The sequence below is a fragment of the Rana temporaria genome, chromosome 2, assembly GCF_905171775.1.
Source record: "Rana temporaria chromosome 2, aRanTem1.1, whole genome shotgun sequence".
Taxonomy (NCBI): Eukaryota; Metazoa; Chordata; class Amphibia; order Anura; family Ranidae; genus Rana; species Rana temporaria.
The window spans coordinates 521,225,920-521,235,755 of record NC_053490.1 but is presented as its reverse complement, the minus strand read 5'-3'; positions in this window follow the sequence as shown (position 1 = coordinate 521,235,755).

The window sequence follows — 9,836 nt, the reverse complement described above, 5'->3', positions numbered from 1 at the left end:
GGCAGGTGTCTTTTTCTGTGCTCTTTTTTACCCAGCCGGGTAAAAACATTAAAACTTGTGATGAAGAGTAGAGGTGAAACAAAAGGAGAAGTAGCAGATTTAGGCACAACAATAGGGAAACAGTCCTGCTCCCAACATAATTTTGTATTCTTCGCCAATCTAGCCAGAGTGGGTGTAGCCGTGGGCGTCCGCTCCACAGGGCAAGGGGGGTCATTTGCCCCCCCCTGGAATCGACAGGGAGAGCCAGGAGCAGGGCCGAACTGGCACTGGGGCCGCTTAACGCGGCGACTGCAGCGCTCCCCTCCTTCTGTCCTCCAGCGCTCGTATCGTATGTCATGGAGCTGGGTCTGTGTGCAAGGTCCCACCCCCCTAGTTCGGCTCATCTGATAGTCTTTTAGTGTTCTGCCTATCACACGAGCCAAACTAGGGGGGCGGGACCTTGCACACAGACCCAGCTCCGTGACATATGATACGAGCGCCAGAGGACAGAGGGAGGGGAGCGCCGTTTTATATAGTTTACAAGGCTTGTGCTTTGTTTGTTCCAACATCTGTTGCCACAGGTAACACTAGACTATTTTCTGATGTGTTTTTAGCAAGTCTGGAACCGCAGAGCAAACACAACACAGAGTTGTAGCCTACGGCATAGTTTCTAGTTGTCCCTTATTTAGAGTGCATGTCCCTCTTCTGGAATCAAATCCATTTGTCCCTCATTCCAAAAGGTTCCTCTTTTAGACCTGAAATAAATATACTGTCAATATAGTGTAGTGTTTCAGTCAAGGAAAAGGGGTGCTGTGTAATGTAAAGGGGTTCAGTGATGCAGGGTGCTGTGTAATGTAAAGGGGACCAGAGGTGCAGGGTGCTGTGTAATGTAAAGGGGTCCAGTGATGCAGGGTGCTGTGTAATGTAAAGGGGTCCAGTGATGCAGGGTGCTGTGTAATGTAAAGGGGTCCAGAGGTGCAGGGTGTTGTGTAATGTAAAGGGTTCCAGTGATGCAGGGTGCTGTGTAATGTAAAGGGGGCCAGTGATGCAGGGTGCTGTGTAATGTAAAGGGGTCCAGAGCTGTGGGGTGCTGTGTAATGTAAAGGGGTCCGGAGCTGTGGGGTGCTGTGTAATGTAAAGGGGTCCAGAGGTGCCGATGTGGAGAGGGGGTATACAGTAGTGACAAAGACATATTGAAAGATGCAGGGGGCACAGTAAGGTGTTTTTACATTTTAACATGGGGAGGGGGGGGCACTTTTAACCCCCGCTTGCGGTCGAAGAAAGGGTAAAATGTGACTGTGTATCGCTGCTGCTGAAGCACCCCCCCCCCTGAAAAAAATTCAGCAGACGCCCATGGGTATAGCGTACCTGGACAGGCCTCTCCCACTGACCTGGCAGCCAGGGTATCGCTCGAACTTGAAGGAAAAGCCTCTGCCACAGGCCCTCCCTGTGATTGTGATTACGGAGATGATCCTCCTTGATAGAATTGTGCCTGGATCTCCTTCAGATAGTTTTCATGTACCGACTGGCAGGTGACCAGCCTCTCAGTGTCCAGCTACCTTGATCCCCGGTGGATTGTCGAGACCCTATTGGATCACCAGCCTCTCATTTGCTCTCCTCAGATGGACTCCCCACCGAACACCTATTTCGCTAGGGATCTTCAGGATTCAGAACCCAGTCGACTACTGGGCTCCCTGCCACAGCTAAAATGTTCCGGACCAACATGGTCCCAGAACCAGGAACATTGCGTGGCACGCGCACCCTGGCCTGGAAGGCTATTACGCCGGGGCGCCGTAATGCAGTCACCCTGAAGGTGGGTGCCGCACTCCGAAGAAGAAGCCAGACCAATGGCGTCTGCCTCATAAATACCCACCCCCAGCATGCACAGCGAGGCTGAACCCTCCTGATAGGCTGCTGGGGAAGAGCACCCAAACCTCGACTCCACTGCTGCCACCCATTGCCCTGGGGTAGGATCTACTCCACAGCAACAATAGACAGCCCACAGCCAAGCTGAGACAGAGACCCAGTTTTGAACATAATAATTGGATCAGAGTCAGTTAACACTCTGATCCCTCTCTAAATTTAACTAGCACCGGTACATTTTATAGAAGAGGTTCACCCAAAAGTGAACCTGCGCTTTTCGAAACCCTCCCCCCTCCGGTGTCACATTTGACACCTTTCAGGGGGGAGGGGGTGCAGATACCTGTATAAAACAGGTATTTGCACCACTTCTGGGTATAGACTCCTGTGGGAGTCCGTCCACCTCCGCGTCACTCCCCCTTCCCGTTGTGTTCTGGGAAACACTCGGCTCCCAGAACACAACAGGGACCAGTGGGAACTGCACAGCGCGACTCGCGCATGTGCATTAGGGAACCAGGCAGTGAAGCCACAGCGCTTTACTTCCCTATTCCCTTACCGAGGATGGCGGCGGGGGAAGCCGAGAGGGACGTGACAAGGGGTGTGTCCTATGCCTGCATACTTTTGTTGGCGTCTGCAAAAGTTTGGGCACCATGCAGAGTTAATATCTTGTACTGCCCCCTTTGGCAAGTATCACAGCTTGTAAGCGCTTTTTGTAGCCAGCCAAGAGTCTTTCAATTCTTGTTTGAGGTATCTTTGCCCATTCTTCCTTACAAAAGTCTTCCAGTTCTTTGAGATTTCTGGGCTGTCTGTCACGCACTGCTCTTTTAAGGTCTATTCATAGATTTTCAATTATGTTGAGGTCAGGAGATTGTGAAGGCCATGGCAAAACCTTCAGTTTACCCCTCTTGATGTAATCCCCTGTGGATTTTGAGGTGTGTTTAGGATCATTATCCATTTGTAGAAGCCATCCTCTCTTTAACTTCAGCTTTTTCACAGATGGCATCAAGTTACCATCCAAAATTTGCTGAAATTTTATTGAATCCATTTTTCCTTCTACTCGTGAAATGTTCCCTGTGCCACTGGCTGCAATACAACCCCAAAGCATGATTGATCCACCCCCATGCTTCACAGTTGGACAGAGGTTCTTTTCATTAAATTCTGTGCCCTTTCTTCTCCAAACGTACCTTTGCTCATTCCGGCCAAAAAGTTCTATTTTAACCTCATCGGTCCACAGAACTTGTTTCCAAAATGCATCAGGCTTGTCTATATGTTCATTTGCAAAGTTCAAACGCTGATTTTTGTGGTGAGGACGTAGAAGAGGTTTTCTTCTGATGACTCTTCCATGAAGACCATATTTCTACAGGTATCTCTTTATAGTGTAAAAAAGAGAAAAAACTGCGCTAATCTAGAAATATAAAGTGAGCAGCTACACAAGCAATATGACAAAAATTGAATAGAAACAGTGAAAAAATATGCAGCGCTAATAAAACTCTTATAAAGGTATAAAAGTGAAAAACATGCGTCAATGTGATAAGATCACAGTAGCCTGTGAATGAGTGTCCATTTAAAATGAAAAACACAAAACAAAAAGTCCATCAATAGGGGGTGTATGGCCACATCCTCATCATAGGAAAGACTTTCTGCACGATAAAAACAGGAGTAGATGGAATACTCTTACCGGATAACGTGGATCTGCTTGTCAGCGACAACAGATCATAAACGCATGGAAGGACTCCACTCGAATCTGCTCGGCTGGACGATGGCCCGATAGTAGACTCACCACGGGATATCCCGATGGATGGCTGTAAGCTCACCGTGGGTGTACTTGCTCCAACTCAGATTCGTAGACAGGAACAGAAGGTCAGCTTGTTTAAAGCGACAAACGATGATGTAAACAGTGGTGTCCACTGATGGAAGGTGCGCACAAACATGGAGTATGAAAAACTTTGTATCCAAGCAGGTCATGCAGGAGAAAGAAAAAACAATGCTCCGGATGGTGCAGATAAAAGAGGATAGGTTTTATTGTAATAAAACCAAATTACATAAAAGTGATCACTTCAGTATAAAAATGGATAAAAGCAATATGGGGTGCAGGTATAGCAAGCCCTTTTTTTTTTTTTTTTTTTTTTAGATAAAAGAGGATAGGTTTTATTGTAATAAAACCAAATTACATAAAAGTGTATATTTCAGTATAAAAATGGATAAAAGCAATATGGGGTGCAGGTATAGCAAGCCCGACGCGTTTCGTCCAAGTGGACTTCAACTGGGGCATCTACCTTCACCCCCATATTGCCACATATATATAATAAAAGTGCTTAATCAAACTGAGTAGGCGGACCAATCAAGCAAGCTCAGTGATTAATCAGTGTGATTGGATGCGACAGGTCACATGATGCATGCGGCCTATGACCCTTCTATATAGCCAATCGGATCAGGCAGTACTCCTGACCCAAATGGCTACCAATCATCAATCAGTTTTTTTTTTAAAAAACAGGAAATTAATCATGTGTCAACAAAACCATATCGCAAAACATAACAATAAAAGGAAAAAACATTCCACCATTCCTAGTGTATGACCTATATTATTCTTATGTTATATAGATTGCCTTGAGCATAAACAGGAGGAGGGGGGGTAGAGAGGAAAGGGGGCGCTGACCACCTGCATTGAAACTGTCCTCAGTGATCGCCACCCGTTTGTTATATCCACCAAGGGTTAACTGTATTGGCTCTCCACTAAGGCCAGGCTGGCCTGCAGGGATACAGGAAACCATCCGGAATGTTCCGTCTGGGGACACCAGCCAGGACGCCGCTCGATCCTCCATGCAGCGCAAGCCTAGCGTCCCCAGACGTCCAGAAACCACCCTGGAACGCAACGCCACTGTGCAAGTCGCGCCGCGCATGACGTCATTGCGCGGCGCGAAAGCACGTGACGTTTGATGGCCAATAGGAGCGCGGCCTGCCCGACGTGCGGATCTAACTCCAAAACGCCGCACGTCCGCGCTCGTCGAAGCCAAATCCTGTCGCGATGTACTGGCAATACTGCCAGACAGTCCGCAGACAGGAAGAAAAATAAAATTACACAAAAATTTTTATTTATATATATGGCCAATGGGATAGCCACCCCTGTGCGCTCCCGGCATGCAGCACACATGGGGAGTCAAAAGAGGAATGTCGCCCCCAAGGGGGGAAAAAAGGGCAACACACCCCCAGGACACATTGAACCATAAAATAGGGAGAGAAAGATTAAATGAAAAGAAATATACATAAATCTGTAGGCTAAAAATATAGCCCAAAAAACACTAAAAGACAAGACACAGTTCCTGGATCCATATAAGGTCCCTATTAGGTTGGAAAAATATGTCTATAATTTACATTGCGGGGAGAAATAAAATGGAAAATATCCCCCACCGGTAACTACATTAGGCCTTATTAATAAATGAGTTTATATCCCATTCTACGTTCATACCGAATGGTTGGTATGTGCGTAGTTCGTGTATCCAGTATGTTTCCAACTGTGATACGCCCCGTACACGGGATTCGCCTCTCCAATGGGGTACAAAACGATCAATCACCAAAAACTGGGTCCCCTGGGGTTTTTTATTATGACATTGTAAATAGTGTCGTGGAACACTATGGTTAGTCTTGCCCAGAAGGATATTGGCTATATGCTCGTTCACTCGAACTGTGAAGGTTCTGATGGTCCGTCCGATATATTGTTTATTGCAAGGGCAAGTTAAAAGGTAAACAACATATCGGGTAGCACATGTGGTAAAGTGTTTCATCTGGTATACTTTTGAGGTGGTCGTAGACTGGAAAGTTTCACTTTTACGTCTGCCGCTCGTGTTATGCAAACACACATTACACTTGCGGCAGGGGAAGAAAGCCTTACAGTCCTGAAAAAAGGTAACCTGTTTCGGGGGGTCGATAACATTCGGGGCTATTTGTCCTTGAATGGATCTAGCACCCCTGAAAATGACGCCAGCCTTGTCTGGTAGGGCTGGACCCAAAATGTTATCATTTCGTAGACCACCCCAATGTTTGGCTTAGATCTCTTTGACTTGTCTAGACTGAACAGAATATGTGGTAAAGAAAGACCACCGGAACTTATCGTCCGTGGCCTTCTTTGGGCGGACCTCCAGAAGCGAACTGCGATCAATATGTAAAGTTCGCTCAATTTCAGCTTCTAGTTCGCCCACCTCATATCCCTTCTCTACATATCTGTCTTTCAGAACCATGGATTGAGCAATGAAATCTTCCGTTTTAGTACAATTCCGCCTCAGGCGCAAAAACTGGCTCCGGGGAACTGATTTCAACCACTGCGGATGGTGGCAGCTGTCCAGCGGGATATAACCGTTACGGTCGGTCGGTTTGAAATATGTACTAAACTCAAGATGTTGTTCAACTACTTTAATCTCCAAGTCTAGAAAATGCACAGAGGTAGAACTTGCCTCATGGCTCAGTTGGATACCTCTGTCATTGGTGTTCAATATCGACATGAAATCATTAAGCGATTCCTGGTCACCTTTCCATAGGAGGAGGATGTCGTCTATGTATCGAGCCCAGAGAACCAATTCTGGTCTCTTAAGGGCATAGACGACATCCTCCTCCCATTTGGCCATGTAAAGGTTGGTCAGACTGGGGGCAAATTTGGCCCCCATGGCCACACCCCTAGTTTGCAAATAAAAAGTGTTTTAAAACCAAAAATAATTATGCTGAGCTGCAAAAATGAGGAGCTGCATAATAAAATTACGTTGTATCACCGATAGGGTAGTGCTTAGGGACAGGTAGTACTCCACTGCATCAAAGCCTAATTGGTGGGGAATACACGTATATAGTGCAGTCACATCAGCAGTGGCCAGAATCATACCATCACTGAAGGAAACTGATTCCAATAACCTAATAGTGTCACCAGTATCCTTAAGGTAGGACGGCATGAGTCTGACCAATGGCTGGAGATGGAAGTCCACATATTTGCCTATCCTGGATGTGACCGAATCGATCCCGCTAACTATAGGGCGGCCAGGGGGATTAATTGGGTCTTTGTGGACTTTAGGGAGGTAGTATATAGCGGGAATCCTGGGTACAACTGGTATCAGGAAATCACGCTCTTTTTTATTCAAAATCCCCAGGGAGAAACCCTCATTGATCAACTCAGTGAGGCACTTCTTATACTGGGAAGTAGGGTTGGTATGGATCCGAGAATATGTCTCGGAGTCCCCCAATATTCTGTCCATTTCCTTGACATAATCAGCCTTGTCCAGCACGACTAGAGCTCCCCCTTGTCGGCTGGACGGATTGCTATACCTGCACCCCATATTGCTTTTATCCATTTTTATACTGAAGTGATCACTTTTATGTAATTTGGTTTTATTACAATAAAACCTATCCTCTTTTATCTGCACCATCCGGAGCATTGTTTTTTCTTTCTCCTGCATGACCTGCTTGGATACAAAGTTTTTCATACTCCATGTTTGTGCGCACCTTCCATCAGTGGACACCACTGTTTACATCATCGTTTGTCGCTTTAAACAAGCTGACCTTCTGTTCCTGTCTACGAATCTGAGTTGGAGCAAGTACACCCACGGTGAGCTTACAGCCATCCATCGGGATATCCCGTGGTGAGTCTACTATCGGGCCATCGTCCAGCCGAGCAGATTCGAGTGGAGTCCTTCCATGCGTTTATGATCTGTTGTCGCTGACAAGCAGATCCATGTTATCCGGTAAGAGTATTCCATCTACTCCTGTTTTTATTGTGCAGAAAGTCTTTCCTATGATGAGGATGTGGCCATACACCCCCTATTGATGGACTTTTTGTTTTGTGTTTTTCATTTTAAATGGACACTCATTCACAGGCTACTGTGATCTTATCACATTGACGCATGTTTTTCACTTTTATACCTTTATAAGAGTTTTATTAGCGCTGCATCTCTTTATAGTGGAATAGTGTACCACAACTCCAGTGTCTGCCAGATCTTTCTGGAGGGATCGTGCAGTCAAACGTGGGTTTTGAATTGCTTTTCTCACAATCCTGCGAGCTGTTCTGTCTGATATTTTTCTTGGTCATCCAGATCTTGCTTTAACTTCCACTGTTCCTGATGACTGCCATTTCTTAACTACATTTCGAACAGAGGATATTGACATCCGAAAACGCTTTGCTATCTTCTTATAGCCTTCTCCAGCTTTGTGAGCGTCAAATATTTTCACTTTCAGTTTTTTAGACAACTGCTTAGAAGAACCCATGGTGCTGATTGTTGGGGCAAGGTCAGAGGAGTCTGGGCATTTAAAACCTTTGAGATTGACATCACCTGGTCTTCCCAGACGATGATTGAGAACAATCCATGACACTGGCAGGTCTCAGCTTTGCAAAGGGGGCAGTGCATGCTATAAATTCTGCAGGGTGCCCAAACTTTTGCAGACGCCATTTTTTGTTTTCTGTAATTTTGAAAGTGTAAATGATGGAAATAAAATCTAACTTTTTTTGACATATTATAAGAAAGTCCAATCTATAATTTGATGCCCCTTGGAGATGTTTCCATCTTTTCTTGGCTTTGTTATGCACATTAATACAAATTTTTACCTGGGGTGCCCAAACTTTCGATCCCCACTGTAGGTGTCCCTCATTCCCATCTCAAAAAGTTGGGAGGTATGCATAAGTGGAGTGGACACGGACCTGTCTTTTGGCCTCTCAGCTCAGCAGGATATCAGCAGACATAGTTACAGATAGGTAGATTCACAAAGAGTTAGGCCGGCTTATCAGTAGATAAGCCGACCTAACTCAGAATCTACGCCGACTTATGTTTAAGTGTATTCTCAAACAGAGATACGCTTAAACATATCTAAGATAGGATGGCTTGCGCCGTCCTATCTTAGGTTGCAATATTGAGGCTGGCCGCGGTCGGCATAGAATATGCAAATTTAGTAGATACGCCGATTCACTAACGTACGCCCGGCCGACGCAGTACTTTTACGCCGTTTACCTAAGAGATAGGCCGCGTAAAGTTAGAGCTAGGCCCTAGTTGGAATAGCCAATGTTAAATATGGCCGCCGTTCCCGCGTCGAAATTTTTACGTCGTTTGCGTAAGTCGTCCGTGAATAGGGATTTACGTTGTTTCCGTCCACGTCAAAATCAATAGGCCCGTGCGGCGTACTTAGCCGCAATGCACACTGGGAAATGTAGGCGCCCGGCGCATGCGCAGTTTAAAAAAAACTTCAAAAACCTAAGGTCAAGCCCCATTAACAAAAAACACGCCCCCTTAGACACATTTGAATTAGGCGCCCTTACGCCCGCCCGCTTTAGGCTACGCCGCCGTAACTTAGCAGGCAAGTACTTTGAGAATCAAGTACTTGCCTAGCTAACTTACGGCGGCGTAGCCTAAACACGCTAAGCTACGCCGCAGCAAGTTTAATCCACTCTACCTGAATCTACCTAATAGTCTGTTTGAAAAAAGACACAAGTCCATCTAGTTCAACCATAAAAAGAAATAAAAAATGAAAAATAATATCATACAATCCCATATACACAATTCTATACCTACAGTTGATTCAGAGGAAGGCGAAAAACCCCAGCAAAGCATGATCCAATTTGCTCCAGCGGAGGAAAAAATTCCTTCCTGATCCCCCGAGAGGCAATTGGATTTTCCCCGTATCAACTTTACATAAAAATGTTATTTCCCATCCTGCTTAGAAAAAACATATCAGGCTAGATTCACATAGATCAGCGGATCTTTAGATCCACGTGATCTATGTGATTTAAGATCCGCTGCCGCAAGTTTGAGAGGCAAGTGGGTAATTCACAAAACACTTACCTCCAAACTTGCGGCGGCGGATCGTAAATCCCCCGGCGGAATTCAAATTCCGCGGCTAGGGGGAGTGTACTATTTAAATCAGGCGCGTCCCCGCACCAATTTAAATGCGCATGCGCCGTCCGCGATTTTTCCCGGCGTGCATTGCTCCCACTGACGTCGCTAGGACGTCAGTGGTTTCGGCGTGAGCGTAAC